Raw genomic sequence first — 19,491 nt, forward strand, 5'->3', positions numbered from 1 at the left:
CCCAGAAGCCCCTTCTCTTTCTCACACCTTTCCTCCATTAGAAAAATATTACCTTCCTTGGTATTGAGCTGTATCTCCTATTACATGTATATAAATAGCGCATTATTTAATGTATTAGTTATCCCATTTGATTCCCAGGCTTTATCCTTTATGAGAGTTTTTTACTGGTGATCTTATTTCTCTATCTCTACTGCAGCAGATTGGAACAGACATACAAAGTCACAGGTAGATATTACCAAAAGTGTGAAACCGGTGCCCAGGGTGGCCGCCAAGATGGTGATGGGCACATTCCCCATGGCAAAGCTGTTCTACTTGGGCATCCAGCAGGTTAGCAAGTCACTGGCCAACCACATCAAGGATGACTCCCACACAGTGAGTTCTTCAAGACCTACAACTTCCTGCTGCCAGCCCAGATGTACCACTGGGTGGAGATGTAGACCAAGATGAGCCTATTGGGCTTCCAGAGCACAAACATCAATCTGCTGAATGAGGGGGCAGCAGCAGAGCTGGGTGCTGAGATGTCATGTAAGGCCATTATCTTCACTGTGGGCAGAGGCTGCCTGGTCCTGGAGTACTGGCATCCCCAGACTCAGCAGAGCAATAATGAGGAGGAGCATCAGGCAGTCTGGAACACACTGTGGCATGGGGAGGGCCACCTGACACTGGCCCTAGAAGCACTGCAGGCTCAGGCACAAGCGATTCCCTCCTTGAGTGCCCTGGAGGAACTGCGTGAGGAGCTACAAGAGGTACATGAGCAGGTCTGCAGTGTTCACTGTACTCCCAAGTGCTAGGTACCATCTTCCAAGAAATAACCAGCTACTGGGGCCTGGACAAAAGGGCCTTTTCCTCACACATCCTGGTCTAGACACTCTAGACTAGCAGAAACCACAAAGAACTTGATGTAGCTGTGATGTATGGTCACCCCTTACTGACAGAATCTGGGTATTTCCCCCTGGGAGCACTCAGCAGAAGAAGTGTTTAGAGTCCATCCAGCCTCTGACTCAAAGCACTCAGCCCCACAAGGAACGATATTGAACTTCCAAAGACTTACCCAGCCTACCGTTATCTCTCCACTGCCATAGCAAAGGCAAAATAATGGAACTAGGGCTCAAGCATGATCAGGAGAAAGACAAGGTCTACTGCCCATCATTAGAGCACCTTCTTCCTTTGTTGGACACAGGCCACTGTGAACCTTGCCTCATGTCATTGCAGCTCCTGTGGAGGCCTCAGAATGCATTAGATGCCCCTACTCTCTTCATTTTTCCTCTGAGGTCCCGTGGGGATCATGCCTGTACAGATCCCCTCACTCCTCAGCCTGTGGCATTACCCAACTCCATCCCTTGGTACAGACTGATCCGAGCTGGCTCGAATTTGACCTGTCTCAGACTCAGACCTGCTGCCCTGTCGTTAGAGTCCATTGTCCTTTTTGCAGGTGGCACATATTTCCTCCTGTCCTTCAGTGCCATTTTACAGTTGGGTAGGTTAGATGTCACCCACATATCTGTCTTCATCCTCCATACCACTGGAGGCCTGGGTCACCCTACCCTTTCTGTTCATCCCACCTTCCTTGTCCATTCCCCACAGACAAAACATATTACTAGGAATCTGAAGGACACAGAGTAACCTGTTCTCCCACAATTCTGGAAGTGAGCAGCAGAGGTCAGGTTGTTTGGGCCCCACTTTCTTCTGGCTTCAAGAACTCCAGATCTCCTGGACTCTGTGTCCTGTCTTGATGTGGCTTTCTCTTCCCCCATCTGTCTTTTACAAGGACACTTGCCCTGTGTAAAAGAACTAAACTAAATCCAGGATGACCACATTGAAAGAGCTTTTATTACATCACTGAAGACCATTTTTCTAAATGGGGACACACAGGTCCCAGGATTAGGACATGAGGTTTTCTTTTGAAGGCCCTCTATTCAGCTTATTGCCTTCTGCCCTTCTAAGATACACAGCCTCTGCTATGCTGTTTGGTCATTTGGCAGCCTACTCAGAGCTTCAGGAGTTGGACTAACTACTAGGGCTTCAGAATGTTTGTGTGTGTGTAGCAGTCACTGTAATGACTATTTAGTTACTGATGGAAGGAGCCCAGAATAAGGAAGCCTCCTAAAGACTTAAGAGAGGCATAATTAATATGGACCACTAAACTGGGCCAGTGTTCATTAATAGAGACAGCCAGGCATGATGACACACACCTGGAATTCCAACACTCAGCGTCTATGGGAGGAATTAGCCTGGTCCCATTATTAGTTCCAGACAGCCTCCTGAACCAGAGAAAGAGACCCTGTCTTTAAAAAAAATACAACCCAAAGTTCCCTGCACCCAAACCCCTTGGGAGAGAGAGCTCACCGCCCAGACAGGTGGGCACTCCTGAGAATGCAGAGTGGGAGAGACTACCAATATTGGCCACCCCTGCCACATCCCTGGCCCAAAAAGAAACTGTAGAGGGCCTCTGGTAACCAGAAGATAGGGACCCTCAAGCAGCAGGCCCCTGCGGTCCAGACCCCTCCCGAATCTAAAGGGACCCTATCAAAAACTCCCTGCACCCAAATTCAATGGGAGGGAGAGCTAAACCTTCAGAGGGCTAGACACGCCTAGGAAGCCAGAAGAGACTACATTCTGCCCACATCTCTGACTCCAGAGGAAAACACCTAATGCCATCTGGGACCCCAGTGCATGGGGGCTCCCGGGAAAAGGGGGCACAGTCCCTCCTGGTTGCCGCCCTCACAGAGAATTCAAAAGCAGTCCCCCAGGAGCAACTTGAGCTGCAGGACCACAGGTAAGAACAACTTTTCTGCTGGAAGCGGCCTCCCTGGTGGTCTCAGGACACAGGCCCTTAGGAACAGCTGAAGACCAGTAGACAGGAAAGACTACACGCCCAAAAGCAGAACACTCTGTTCCCATAACTGGTTGAAAGAAAACAGGGAAACAGGTCTAGAGCACTCCTGACAAACAGGCCTATTGGACGGTCTAGCCACTGTCAGAAATAGAAGAGCAAGGTAACACCAGAGACAACCTGATGGCAAGAGGCAAGCACCAGAACCCAAGCAACATAAACTAAGATTACATGACATCATCAGCGCCCAATTCTCTCACCAAAGCAAACACTGAATATCCAAACACACAAGAAAAGCAAGATCTAGACTTAAAATCACATTTGATCATGATGATAGAGGAATTCAAGAAAGACATAAAGAACTCCTAAGAGAAACAGAGGAAAACATGAACAAACAACAGGAAGCCTATAGAGAGGATTCACAAAAATCCCTGAAAGAATTACAGGAAAACACAATCAAACAGGGGAAGGAATTAAAAATGGAAATAGAAGCAATAAATTAAGGACAAAGGAAAACAACCCTGGATATAGAACACCAAAGGAAGGGACAAGGAGACTTAGATACAAGCATCACCAACAGAATACAAGAGATAGAAAAGAGAATCTCAGGAGCAGATGATTCCATAGAAAACATCAAAAAAACTTTAAAAGATAATGTAAAACGGTAATACCTACTGGTCCAAAACGTACAGGAAATCCAGGACTCAATGAGAAGATCAAACCTAAGGATACTAGGTATAAAAAAGAGTGAAGACTCCCAGCTCAAAGGACCAGTAAATATCTTGAACAAAATCATAGAAGAAAACTTCCCTAACCTAAAGAAAGAGATGCCCATAAACAGAAAAGAAGCTTACAGAACTCCAAATAGATTGGATGAGAAAAAAAACTCCCCCTCACATAATAGTCAAAACACCAAAGCACAAAACAAAGAAAGAATATTAGAAGCAGAAATGGTATGAGGTCAAGTAACACATAAAGGTAGACCTACCAGAATCACACCAGACTTCTCACCAGAGACTATGAAAGCCAGAATATCCTGGACAGATGTCATACAGACCCTAAAAGAACACAAATACCAGCCCAGGTTACTGTATCGAGCAAAACACACAATTAACGTAGATGGTGAAGCCAAGATATTCCATGGGAAAACCAAATTTACACAATATCTTTCTACAAATCCAGCGCTACGAAGGATAATAAATGGTAAAGCCCAACATAAGGAGGCAAACTACACCCTAGAAAAAGCAAGAAACTAATCGTCTTGGCAACAAAACAAAGAGAAGAAAAGCACACAAACATAATGTCACATCCAAATAGGAATATAACAGGAAGCAACAATCACTTTTCCTTAATATCTATCAACATCAATGGACTCAACTCTCCAATAAAAAGACATGGATTAACAAACAGGATATGCAATGAGACCCTGCATTCTGCTGCCTACAGGAAACACACCTCAGAGACAAAAACAGACACTAACTCAGAGTGAAAGGCTGGAAAACAACTTTCCAAGCAAATGGTCTGAAGAAGCAAGCTGGAGTAGCCATTCTAATTTGGAAAAAAATCGATTTTCAACTAAAAGTCATCAAAAAAGATAAGGAAGAACTCTTGATATTCTTCAAAGGAAAAATCCACCAAGATGAACTCACAATCCTAACTATGCTCTAAATACAAAGGCACCTACATATATAAAAGAAACCCTACTAAAGCTCAAAGCACACATTGCACCTCACACAAAAATAGTAGGAGATTTCAACACCCCACTCTCATCAATGGACAGATCATAGAAACAGAAATATAGACAGACTATATAGACAGATATATAGCCACACAGAAATATAAACAGAGACATAGACAGACTAAGAGAAGTCATTAATCAAATGGACTTAACAGATATTTGTAGAAACTTCTACCCTAAAACAAAAGGATATACCTTCTTCTCACCACTTCATGGTACTTTCTCCAAAATTGACCATATAATTTGTCACAAAACGGGACTCAACAGATATAGAAAGATAGAAATAATCCCATGCGTCCTATCAGACCACCACAGGCTAAAGCTGGCCTTCAAAAACGATAAGGGAAGAACTCCCACATATACAAGGAAGGTGAACAGTGCTCTATTCAATGATGACCTGGTCAAGGAAGAAATAAAGAAAGATATTAAAGACTTCTTAGAAATTAATAAAAATGAGGGTACAACATAGCCAAAATTATGGGAGACAATGAAACCTGTGCTAGGAGGAAAACTCATAGCACAGTGTGCCTGCACAAATAAACAGGAGAGAGCATGTATCAGTAGCTTGACAGCACACCTAAAAGCTCCAGAGCAAAACGAAGCAAGTACACACAGGAGAAGTAGAAGGCAGGAAATAATCAAACTCAAAGCTGAAATCAACCAACTAGAAACAAAAAGGACCATACAAAGAATCAACAGAACCAGAAGTTGTTTTTTGAGAAAATCAACAAGATAGATAAACACTTAACCAGACTAATGAGAGGACACAGAGAGTGTGTCCAAATTAACAAAATCAGAAATGAAAAGGGAGACATAACTACAGATTCAGAGGAAATTCAAAAAATCATCAGATCCTACTAAAAAAGCCTATATTCAACAAAACTTAAAAATCGGCAGGAAATGGACAATTTCCTAGACAGATACCAGGTACCGAAGTTAAATCAGGAACAGATAAACCACTTAAACAACCCCATAACTCCTAAAGAAATAGAAGCACTCATTAAAGTCTCCCATCCAAAAAGAGCCTAGGTCCTGAAGGGTTTGGGGCCGAATTCTATCAGACCTTCATAGAAGACCTCATACCAATACTATCCAAACTATTCCACTACATTGAAACAGGTGGAGAGCTACCAAATTCCTTCTATGAAGCCACAATTACTCTTAAACCTACACCACACAAAGACCCAACAAAAAAAGACTACTTCAGACCACTTTACCTTATGAATATCGATGCAAAAATACTCAATAAAATTCTGGCAAACCAAATCCAAGAGCACATCAAAACAATCATCCACCACAATCAAGTACACTTCATCCCAGGCATGCAGGGATGGTTTAATATACAGAAAACCATTAACATAATCCATTATGTAAACAAACTGAAAGATAAAGACCACATGATCACTTCATTTGATGCTGAGAAAGGATTTGACAAAATTCAACACAACTTCATGATAAAAGTCCTGGAAAGAATATGAATTCAAGGCCCATACTTGAACATAATAAAAGCCATAACAGGAAACCAGTAGCTAACACTAAAATAAATGGAGAAAACTTTAAGCAATCCCACTAAAATCAGGGACTAAATAAGGCTGCCCACTCTATCCTTACTTATTAAATATAGGTCTGAAGTTCTAGCCAGAGCAATCAGACAACAAATGGAGATCAAGGGGATACAGATTGGAAAAGAGGAAGTCAAAATACTACTATTTGCAGATGACATGATAGTATATCTAAGTGATCCCAAAAGTTCCACCGGACAACTACTAAACCTGATAAACAACTTCAGCAAAGTGGCTGGGTATAAAATTAACACAAATAAATCAGTGCCTTCCTATACACAAAAGGGGAACAGGCCAAGAAAAAATTAGGGAAACGACACCCTTCATAATAGTCCCAAATAATATAAAATACCTTGGTGTGACTTTAACCAAGCAAGTGAGAGATCTGTATGAAAAGAATTTCAAGCCTCTGAAGAAAGAAATTGAAGATTTCAGAAGATAGAAAGATCTCCCTGGCTCATGGATTGGCAGGATTAATATAGTAAAAATGGCCATTTTACCAAAAGCAAACCACAGATTCAATTCAATCTCCATAAAAATACCAATACGTCATCAGAGAGTTAGACAGAACAATTTGCAAATTCATCTGCAATAAGAAAAAGCCCATAATAGCTAAAATTATCCTCAACAATAAAAGGACTTCCGGAGGAATCACTATCCCTGAACTCAAGCAGTATAACAAAGCAATAGTGATAAAAACTGCATGGTATTGGTACAGAGACAGACAGATAGACCAATGGAACAGAATTGAAGACCCAGATATGAACCCACACACCAATGGTCACTTGATTTTTGACAAAGGAGCCAAAACCATCAAATGGAAAAAAGATAGCATTTTCAGCAAATGGTGCTGGTGCAACTGGAGGGAAGCAGGTAGAAAAATGTGGATCGATCCATGCTTATCACCCTGTACAAAGCTTAAGTCCAAGTGGATCAAGGATTTCCACATCAAACCAGATACACTCAAACTAAAAGAAGAAAAAGTGGGGAAGCATCTCAAACACATGGGCACTGGAAAAAATTTCCTGAACAAAACACCAATGGCTTATGCTCTAAGATCAAGAATCGACAAATGGGATCTCATCAAACTACAAAGCTTCTGTAATGCAAAGGACACTGTGGTTAGGACAAAACGGCAACCAACAGATTGGGAAAAGATCTTTAAAAATCCTATAACTGATAGAGCGTCTACATCCAAAATATACAAAGAACTCAAGAATTTAGACCACAGGGAGACAAATAACCCTATTAAAAAAAACGAGGTTCAGAGCTAAATAAAGAAGTCACAGCTGAGGAATGCCGAATGGCTGAGAAACACCTAAAGAAATGTTCAACATCTTTAGTCATAAGGGAAATGCAAATCAAAACAACCCTGAGATTTCACCTCACACCAGTGAGAATGGCTGAGGTCAAAAACTCAGGTGACAGCAAATGCTGGTGAGGATGTGAAGAAAGAGGAACACTCCTACATTGTTAGTGGGATTGCAGACTGGTACAACTATTCTGGAAATCAGTTTGGAGTTTCCTCAGAAAAATGGACATTGAACTACCTGAGGACCCAGCTATACCTCTGTTGGGCATATACCCAAAAGATGCCCCAACATATAACAAAGACACATGCTCCACTATGTTCATAGCAGCCTTATTTATAATAGCCAGAAAATGGAAAGAACCCAGATGCCCTTCAACAGGGGAATGAATACAGAAAATGTGGTACATCTACAAAATGGAATATTACTCCGCTATCAAAAACAATGACTTTATGAAATTCATAGGCAAATGGATGGAACTGGAAAATATCATCCTGAGTGAGGTAAACCAATCACAGAAAAACACACATGGTGTGCACTCATTGATAAGTGGCTGTTAGCCCAAATGCTTGATGTGCCTTAGATGCACAGAGCATATGAAACTCAAGAGGGATGATCAAAATGTGAACGCTTCACTCCTTCTTTAAAAGGGGCACAAGAATACCCTGGCAGGGTATAGGGAGGCAAAGTTTAGAACAGAGGCAGAATGAACACACATTCAGAGCCTGCCCCACAAGAGGCCCATACATATATAGCCACCCAATTAGATAAGATGAATGAAGCAAAGAACTGCAGGCTGACAGTAACCGGATATAGATCTCTCCTGAGAGACACAGCCAGAATACAGCAAATACATTGGTGAATGACAGCAGCAAACCACTGAACTGAGAATGGGACTCCTGTTGTTGAAGGAATCAGGCAAAGGACTGGAAGGACTTGAAGGGACTTGAGACCCATATGAACAACAATGCCAACCAACCATAGCTTCCAGGGACTACCCAAAGTACTAAGCCACTACCCAAAGACTGTAGATGGAATGGCCATAGTCTCCAACCTCATAGGTAGCAATGAATAGCCTAGTAAGAGCACCAGTGGTAGGGGAAGCCCTTGGTCCTGCCAAGACTGAAGCCCCAGTGAACGTAATTGTTGGGGGGAAGGTGGTAATGGGAGAGGATGGGGAGGGGAAGCCCATATAGAAGGGGAGGGGGAAGGGCGGCGCAGATCTTCCTGGTTGCTGCCACCGAGAAGGGTTCATAAGCAAAACCCCATGAGCAAACTTGAGCCTCGGAACCACAGTTAAGACCAACTTTTCTGCTGCAAATGACCTGCCTGGTGTACTCAAGACACAGGCCCACAGGAACAGCTGAAGATCTGTAGATAGGAAAAACTACACGCCCGAAAGCAGAACACTCTGTCCCCATAACTGGCTGAAAGAAAACAGGAAAACAGGTCTACAGCACTCCTGACACACAGGCTTATAGGACAGTCTAGCCACTGTCAGAAATAGCAGAACAAAGTAACACTAGAGATAATCTGATGGCGAGAGGCAAGGGCAGGAACCCAAGCAACAGAAACAAAGACTACATGGCATCATCGGACCCCAATTCTCCCACCAAAGCAAACACGGAATATCTAAACACAGCAGAAAAGCAAGATCAAGTTTCAAAATCATATTTGATCATAATGCTGGAGGATTTCAAGAAAGATGTGAAGAACTCCCTTAGAGAAACACAGTAAAACATTAATAAACAAGTAGAAGCCTACAGAGAGGAATCACAAAAATCCCTGAAAGAATTCCAGGAAAACACAATCAAACAGTTGAAGGAATTAAAAATGGAAATAGGAGCAATCAAGAAAGAACACATGGAAAAAACCCTGGATATAGAAAACCAAAAGAAGAGACGAGGAGCTGTAGATACGAGTTTCACCAACAGAATACAAGAGATGGAAGAGAGAATCTCAGGAGCAGAAGATTCCATAGAAATCATTGACACAACTGTCAAAGATAATGTAAAGTGGAAAAAGCTACTGGTCCAAAACATACAGGAAATCCAGGACTCAATGAGAAGATCAAACCTAAGGATAATAGGTATAGAAGAGAGTGAAGACTCCCAGCTCAAAGGACCAGTAAATATCTTCAACAAAATCATAGAAAAAACTTCCCTAACCTAAAAAAAGAGATACCCATAGGTATACAAGAAGCCTACAAAACTCTAAATACATTGGACCAGAAAAGAAACACCTCCTGTCACATAATAGTCAAAACACCAAACACACAAAATAAAGAAAGAATGTTAAAAGTAGTAAGGGGAAAAGGTCAAGTAACATATGAAGGCAGACCTATCAGAATCACACCAGACTTTTCCCCAGAAACTATGAAGGCCAGAAGATCCTGGAGAGATGTCATACAGACCCTAAGAGAACACAAATGCCAGCCCAGGTTACTGTATCCTGCAAAACTCTCAATTAACATAGATGGAGAAACCAAGATATTCCATGACAAAACCAAATTTACACAATATCTTTCTACAAATCCAGCACTACAAAGGATAATAAATGGTAAAGCCCAACATAAGGAGGCAAGCTATACCCTAGAAGAAGCAAGAAACTAATCGTCTTGGCAACAAAACAAAGAGAAGAAAAGCACACAAACATAACCTCACATCCAAATATGAATGTAACAGGAAACAGTAATCACTATTCCTTAATATCTCTCAACATCAATAGCCTCAATTCCCCTATAAAAAGACATAGATTAAAAAACTGGATACCCAAGGAGGACCATGCATTCTGCTGCCTACAGGAACCACACCTCAGAGACAAACACAGACACTACCTCAGAGTGAAAGGCTGGAAAAAAATTTTCCAAGCAAATGGTCGGAAGACACAAGCTAGAGTAGCCATTCTAATATCAAATAAAATCAATTTTCAACTAAAAGTCATCAAAAAAGATAAGGAAGAACACTTCATATTCATCAAAGGAAAAATCCACTAAGATGAACTCTCAACCCTAAATATCTATGCCCCAAATACAAGGGCACCTACATACGTAAAAGCAACCTTACTAAAGCTCAAAACACACATTGCACCTCACACAATAATAGTAGGAGATTTCAACACTCCACTCTCATCAATGGACAGATCATGGAAACGGAAATTAAACAGAGACACAGACAGACTAAGAGAAGACATGGGCCAAATGGACTTAACGGATATTTATAGAACATTCTGTCCTAAAGCAAAAGGATATACCTTCTTCTCAGCTCCTCATGGTACTTTCTCCAAAATTGACCATATACTTGGTCAAAAAACGGGCCTCAACAGGTACAGAAAGATAGAAATAATCCCATGCGTGCTATCAGACCACCACGCCTGAAAGCTGGGCTTCAATAACAATAAGGGGAAAACGCCCACATATACGTGGAAATTGAACAATGCTCTACTCAACCATAACCTCGTCAAGGAAGAAATAAAGAAAGAAATTAAAGACTTTTTAGAATTTAATGAAAATGAAGATACAACATACCCAAACTTATGGGACACAATGAAAGCTGTGCTAGGAGGAAAACTCATAGCGCTGAGTGCCTACAGAAAGAAACAGGAAAGAGCATATGTCAGCAGCTTGACAGCACACCTAAAACCTCTAAAACAAAAAGAAGCAATTACACCCAGGAGGAGTAGAAGACAGGAAATAATCAAACTCAGAGCTGAAATCAACCAAGTAGAAACAAAAAGGACCATAGAAAGAATCAACAGAACCAAAAGTTAGTTCTTTGAGAAAATCAACAAGATAGATAAACCCTTAGCCAGACTAACGAGAGGACACAGAGAGTGTTTCCAAATTAACAAAATCAGAAATGAAAAGGGGGACATAACTACAGATTCAGAGGAAATTCAAAAAATCATCAGATCTTACTATAAAAGCCTATATTCAACAAAACTTGAAAATCGGCAGGAAATGGACAATTTCCTAGACAGATACCAGGTACCGAAGTTAAATCAGGAACAGATAAAACAGTTAAACAACCCCATAACTCCTAAGGAAATAGGAGCAGTCATTAAAGGTCTCCCAAACAGTCTCTGCTCCCAGACCCGGTGAGAGAGAAACCCAACCGCCTGGTCAGGTGGGCACTCCTGAGGCTGCAGAGCGGAAGAGACCACCAACACTGCTCACCCCTGCCCACATCCCTGGCGCAAGAGGAAACTGTATAAGGCCTCTGGGCTCCCGTGGGGGAGGGCCCAGGAGCGGCAGGACCCCGCCGGACCCTGAAGGAAACAGACCAGATAAACAGTTCTCTGCACCCAAATCCCGTGAGAGGGAGAGCTAAACCTTCAGAGAGGCAGACAAGCCTGGGAAACCAGAAGAGACTGCTCCCTGCACACACAACTCGAACGCCAGAGGAAAAAGCCAAAGACCATCTGGAACCCTGGTGCACTGAAGCTCCCGGAAGGGGCGGCACAGGTCTTCCTGGTTGCTGCCCCTGCAGAGAGCCCCTGGGCAGCACCCCACGAGCAAACCTGAGCCTCGGGACCACAGGTAAGACCAAATTTTCTGCTGCAAGAAAGCTGCCTGGTGACCTCAAGACACAGGCCCACAGGAACAGCTGAAGACCTGTAGAGAGGAAAAACTACACGCCCGAAAGCAGAACACTCTGTCCCCATAACTGACTGAAAGAAAGGAAAACAGGTCTACAGCACTCCTGACACACAGGCTTATAGGACAGTCTAGCCACTGTCAGAAACAGCAGAACAAAGTAACACTAGAGATAATCTGATGGCGAGAGGCAAGCGCAGGAACCCAAGCAACAGAAACCAAGACTACATGCCATCATCGGAGCCCAATTCTCCCACCAAAACAAACATGGAATATCCAAACACACCAGAAAAGCAAGATCTAGTTTCAAAATCATATTTGATCATGATGCTGGAGGACTTCAAGAAAGACATGAACACACTTAGGGAAGCACAGGAAAACATTAATAAACAAGTAGAAGCCTACAGAGAGGAATCGCAAAAATCCCTGAAAGAATTCCAGGAAAACACAATCAAACAGTTGAAGGAATTAAAAATGGAAATAGAAGCAATCAAGAAAGAACACATGGAAACAACCCTGGATATAGAAAACCAAAAGAAGAGACAAGGAGCTGTAGATACAAGCTTCACCAACAGAATACAAGAGATGGAAGAGAGAATCTCAGGAGCAGATGATTCCATAGAAATCATTGACTCAACTGTCAAAGATAATGTAAAGCGGAAAAAGCTACTGGTCCAAAACATACAGGATATCCAGGACTCAATGAGAAGATCAAACCTAAGGATAATAGGTATAGAAGAGAGTGAAGACTCCCAGCTCAAAGGACCAGTAAATATCTTCAACAAAATCATAGAAGAAGACTTCCCTAACCTAAAAAAAGAGATACCCATAGACATACAAGAAGCCTACAGAACTCCAAATAGATTGGACCAGAAAAGAAACACCTCCCGTCACATAATTGTCAAAACACCAAACGCACAAAATAAAGAAAGAATATTAAAAGCAGTAAGGGAAAAAGGTCAAGTAACATATAAAGGGAGACCTATCAGAATCACACCAGACTTCTCGCCAGAAACTATGAAGGCCAGAAGATCCTGGACTGATGTCATACAGACACTAAGAGAACACAAATGCCAGCCCAGGTTACTGTATCCAGCAAAACTCTCAATTAACATTGATGGAGAAACCAAGATATTCCATGACATAACCAAATTTACACAATATCTTTCTACAAATCCAGCACTACAAAGGATAATAAATGGTAAAGCCCAACATAAGGAGGCAAGCTATACCCTAGAAGAAGCAAGAAACTAATCGTCTTGGCAACAAAACAAAGAGAATGAAAGCACACAAACATAACCTCACATCCAAATATGAATATAACAGGAAGCAATAATCACTATTCCTTAATATCTCTCAATATCAATGGCCTCAACTCCCCAATAAAAAGACATAGATTAACAAACTGGATACGCAACGAGGACCCTGCATTCTGCTGCCTACAGGAAACACACCTCAGAGACAAAGACAGACACTACCTCAGAGTGAAAGGCTGGAAAACAACTTTCCAAGCAAATGGTCAGAAGAAGCAAGCTGGAGTAGCCATTCTAATATCAAATAAAATCAATTTCCAACTAAAAGTCATCAAAAAAGATAAGGAAGGACACTTCATATTCATCAAAGGAAAAATCAACCAAGATGAACTCTCAATCCTAAATATCTAACCCCAAATACAAGGGCACCTACATACGTAAATGAAACCTTACTAAAGCTCAAAACACACATTGCACCTCACACAATAATAGTGGGAGATTTCAACACCCCACTCTCATCAATGGACAGATCATGGAAACAGAAATTAAACAGTGATGTAGACAGACTAAGAGAAGTCATGAGCCAAAAGGACTTAACGGATATTTATTGAACATTCTATCCTAAAGCAAAAGGATATACCTTCTTCTCAGCTCCTCATGGTACTTTCTCCAAAATTGACCATATAATTGGTCAAAAAACGGGCCTCAACAGGTACAGAAAGATAGAAATAATCCCATGCGTGCTACCGGACCACCACGGCCTAAAACTGGTCTTCAATAATAATAAGGGAAGAATGCCCACATATACGTGGAAATTGAACAATGCTCTACTCAATGATAACCTGGTCAAGGAAGAAATAAAGAAAGAAATTAAAAACTTTTTAGAATTTAATGAAAAAGAAGATACAACATACTCAAACTTATGGGACACAATGAAAGCTGTGCTAAGAGGAAAACTCATAGCGCTGAGTGCCTGCAGAAAGAAACAGGAAAGAGCATATGTCAGCAGCTTGACAGCACACCTAAAAGCTCTAGAACAAAAAGAAGCAAATACACGCAGGAGGAGTAGAAGGCAGGAAATAATCAAACTCAGAGCTGAAATCAACCAAGTAGAAACAAAAAGGACCATAGAAAGAATCAACAGAACCAAAAGTTGGTTCTTTGAGAAAATCAACAAGATAGATAAACCCTTAGCCAGACTAACGAGAGGACACAGAGAGTGTGTCCAAATTAACAAAATCAGAAATGAAAAGGGAGACATAACTACAGATTCGGAGGAAATTCAAAAAATCATCAGATCTTACTATAAAAACCTATATTCAACAAAATTTGAAAATCTTCAGGAAATGGACAATTTCCTAGACAGATACCAGATATTGAAGTTAAATCAGGAACAGATAAACCAGTTAAACAACCCCATAACTCCTAAGGAAATAGAAGCAGTCATTAAAGGTCTCCCAACCAAAAAGAGCCCAGGTCCAGACGGGTTTAGTGCAGAATTCTATCACACCTTCATAGAAGACCTCATACCAATATTATCCAAACTATTCCACAAAATTGAAACAGATGGAGCCCTACCGAATTCCTTCTATGAAGCCACAATTACTCTTATACCTAAACCACACAAAGACACAACAAGGAAAGAGAACTTCAGACCAATTTCCCTTATGAATATCGACGCAAAAATACTCAATAAAATTCTGGCAAACCGAATTCAAGAGCACATCAAAACAATCATCCATCATGATCAAGTAGGCTTCATCCCAGGCATGCAGGGATGGTTTAATATACGGAAAACCATCAACGTGATCCATTATATAAACAAACTGAAAGAACAGAACCACATGATCATTTCATTAGATGCTGAGAAAGCATTTGACAAAATTCAACACCCCTTCATGATAAAAGTCCTAGAAAGAATAGGAATTCAAGGCCCATACCTAAACATAGTAAAAGCCATATACAGCAAACCAGTTGCTAACATTAAACTAAATGGAGAGAAACTTGAAGCAATCCCACTAAAATCAGGGACTAGACAAGGCTGCCCACTCTCTCCCTACTTATTCAATATAGTTCTTGAAGTTCTAGCCAGAGCAATCAGACAACAAAAGGAGATCAAAGGGATACAGATCGGAAAAGAAGAGGTCAAAATATCACTATTTGCAGATGACATGATAGTATATTTAAGTGATCCCAAAAGTTCCACCAGAGAACTACTAAAGCTGATAAACAACTTCAGCAAAGTGGCTGGGTATAAAATTAACTCAAATAAATCAGTTGCCTTCCTCTATACAAAAGAGAAACAAGCCGAGAAAGAAATTAGGGAAACGACACCCTTCATAATAGACCCAAATAATATAAAGTACCTCGGTGTGACTTTAACCAAGCAAGTAAAAGATCTGTACAATAAGAACTTCAAGACACTGAGGAAAGAAATTGAAGAAGACCTCAGAAGATGGAAAGATCTCCCATGCTCATGGATTGGCAGGATGAATATAGTAAAAATGGCCATTTTACCAAAAGCAATCTACAGATTCAATGCAATCCCCATCAAAATACAAATCCAATTCTTCAAAGAGTTAGACAGAACAATTTGCAAATTCATCTGGAATAACAAAAAACCCAGGATAGCTAAAGCTATCCTCAACAATAAAAGGACTTCAGGGGGAATCACTATCCCTGAACTCAAGCAGTATTACAGAGCAATAGTGATAAAAACTGCATGGTATTGGTAGAGAGACAGACAGATAGACCAATGGAATAGAATTGAAGACCCAGAAATGAACCCACACACCTATGGTCACTTGATTTTTGACAAAGGAGCCAAAACCATCAAATGGAAAAAAGATAGCATTTTCAGCAAATGGTGCTGGTTCAACTGGAGGTCAACATGTAGAAGAATGCAGATCGATCCATGCTTATCACCCTGTACAAAGCTTAAGTCCAAGTGGATCAAGAATTTCCACATCAAACCAGACACACTCAAACTAATAGAAGAAAAACTAGGGAAGCATCTGGAACACATGGGCACTGGAAAAAATTTCCTGAACAAAACACCAATGGCTTATGCTCTAAGATCAAGAATCGACAAATGGGATCTCATAAAAATGCAAAGCTTCTGTAAGGCAAAGGACACTGTGGTTAGGACAAAACAGCAACCAACAGATTGGGAAAAGATCTTTACCAATCCTACAACAGATAGAGGCCTTATATCCAAAATATACAAAGAACTCAAGAAGTTAGACCGCAGGGAAACAAATAACCCTATTAAAAAATGGGGTTCAGAGCTAAACAAAGAATTCACAGCTGAGGAATGCCGAATGGCGGAGAAACACCTAAAGAAATGTTCAACATCTTTAGTCATAAGGGAAATGCAAATCAAAACAACCCTGAGATTTCACCTCACACCAGTGCGATTGGCTAAGATCAAAAACTCAGGTGACAGCAGATGCTGGCGAGGATGTGGAGAAAGAGGAACACTCCTCCATTGTTGGTGGGATTGCAGACTGGTAAACCCATTCTGCTAATCAGTCTGGAGGTTCCTCAGAAAATTGGACATTGAACTGCCTGAGGATCCAGCTATACCTCTCTTGGGCATATACCCAAAAGATGCCTCAACATATAAAAGAGACACGTGCTCCACTATGTTCATCGCAGCCTTATTTATAATAGACAGAAAATGGAAAGAACCCAGATGCCCTTCAACAGAGGAATGGATACAGAAAATGTGGTACATCTACACAATGGAATATTACTCAGCTATCAAAAACAACGAGTTTATGAAATTCGTAGGCAAATGGTTGGAACTGGAAAATATCATCCTGAGTGAGCTAACCCAATCACAGAAAGACATACATGGTATGCACTCATTGATAAGTGGCTATTAGCCCAAATGCTTGAATTACCCTAGATCCCTAGAACAAACGAAACTCAAGACGGATGATCAAAATGTGAATGCTTCACTCCTTCTTTAAATGAGGAAAAAGAATACCCTTGGCAGGGAAGGGAGAGGCAAAGATTAAAACAGAGACTGAAGGAACACCCATTCAGAGCCTGCCCCACATGTGGCCCATACATATACAGCCACCCAATTAGACAAGATGGATGAAGCAAAGAAGTGCAGACCGACAGGAGCCGGATGTAGATCGCTCCTGAGAGACACAGCCAGAATACAGCAAATATAGAGGCGAATGCCAGCAGCAAACCACTGAACTGAGAATAGGTCCCCTATTGAAGGAATCAGAGAAAGAACTGGAAGAGCTTGAAGGGACTCGAGACCCCAAAAGTACAACAATGCCAAGCAACCAGAGCTTCCAGGGACTAAGCCACTACCTAAAGACTATACATGGACTGACCCTGGACTCTGACCCCACAGGTAGCAATGAATATCCTAGTAAGAGCACCAGTGGAAGGGGAAGCTCTGTGTCCTGCTAAGACTGAACCCCCAGTGAACTAGTCTATGGGGGGAGGGCGGCAATGGGGGGAGGGTTGGGAGGGGAACACCCATAAGGAAGGGGAGGGGGGAGGGTGATGTTTGCCCGGAAACCGGGAAAGGGAATAACACTCGAAATGTATATAAGAAATACTCAAGTTAATAAAAAAAAAAAAAAAAAAAAAAAAGGTCTCCCAAACAAAAAGAGCCCAGGTCCACACGGGTTTAGTGCAGAATTCTATCACACCTTCATAGAAGACCTCATACCAATATTATCCAAACTATTCCACAAATTTGAAACAGGTGGAGCACTACCGAATTCCTTCTATGAAGCCACAATTACTCTTATACCTAAACTACACAAAAACCCAACAAAGAAAGAGAACTTCAGACCAATTTCCCTTATGAACATCGACGCAAAAATACTCAATAAATTTCTGGCATACCGAATGCAAGAGCACACCAAAACAATCGTCCACCATGATCAAGTAGGCTTCATCCCAGGCATGCAGGGATGGTTTAATATATGGAAAACCATCAACGTGATCCATTATATAAACAAACTGAAAGAACAAAACCACATGATCATTTCATTAGATGCTGAGAAAGCATTTGACAAAATTCAACACGCCTTCATGATAAAAGTCCTGGAAAGGATAGGAATTCAAGGCCCATACCTAAACATAGTAAAAGCCATATACAGCAAACCAGTTGCTAACATTAAACTAAATGGAGAGAAACTTGAAGCAATCCCACTAAAATCAGGGACTAGACAAGGCTGCCCACTCTCTCCCTACTTATTCAATATAGTTCCTGAAGTTCTAGCCAGAGCAATCAGACTACAAAAGGAGGTCAAGGAGATACAGATCAGAAAAGAAGAAGTCAAAATATCACTATTTGCAGATGATATGATAGTATATTTAAGTGATCCCAAGAGTTCCACCAGAGAACTACTAAAGCTGATAAACAACTTCAGCAAAGTGGCTGGGTATAAAATTAACTCAAATAAAACAGTAGCCTTCCTCTAGACAAAAGAGAAACAAGCCGAGAAAGAAATTAGGGAACGACACCCTTCATAATAGACCCAAATAATATAAAGTACCTCGGTGTGACTTTAACCAGGAAAGTAAAAGATTTGTACAATAAGAACTTCAAGACTCTGAAGAAAGAAATCGAAGAAGACCTCAGAAGATGGAAAGATTCCCCCATGCTCATGGATTGGCAGGATTAATATAGTAAAAATGGCCATTTTACCAAAAGCAATCTACGGATTCAATGCAATCCCCATCAAAATACCAATCCAATTCTTCAAAGAGTTAGACAGAACAATTTGCAAATTCGTCTGGAATAACAAAAAACCCAGGATAGCTAAAACTGTCCTCAACAATAAAAGGACTTCAGGGGGAATCACTATCCCTGAACTCAAGCAGTATTACAGAGCAATAGTGATAAAAACTGCATGGTATTGGTACAGAGACAGACAGATAGACCAATGGAACAGAATTGAAGACCCAGAAATGAACCCACACACCTATGGGCACTTGATTTTTGACAAAGGAGCCAAAAGATGCAAATGGAAAAAAGATAGGATTTTCAGCAAATGGTGCTGGTTCAACTGGAGGTCAACATGTAGAAGAATGCAGATCGATCCATGCTTATCACCCTGTACAAAGCTTAAGTCCAAGTGGATCAAGAATTTCCACATCAAACCAGATACACTCAAACTAGTAGAAGAAAAACTAGGGAAGCATCTGGAACGCATGGGCACT

General features: G+C 41.2%; 1 pseudogene; it reads left to right on the forward strand.

Annotated features, from left to right (window-relative positions):
* Nucleotides 1-273: 273 nt before the first annotated feature.
* On the forward strand, nt 274-1,139 carry Opa3-ps1 (outer mitochondrial membrane lipid metabolism regulator OPA3, pseudogene 1; annotated as a pseudogene).
* Nucleotides 1,140-19,491: the final 18,352 nt, after the last annotated feature.

The sequence above is a fragment of the Rattus norvegicus genome, chromosome 1 (genome assembly GCF_036323735.1).
Source record: "Rattus norvegicus strain BN/NHsdMcwi chromosome 1, GRCr8, whole genome shotgun sequence".
NCBI classification, from domain to species: Eukaryota; Metazoa; Chordata; class Mammalia; order Rodentia; family Muridae; genus Rattus; species Rattus norvegicus.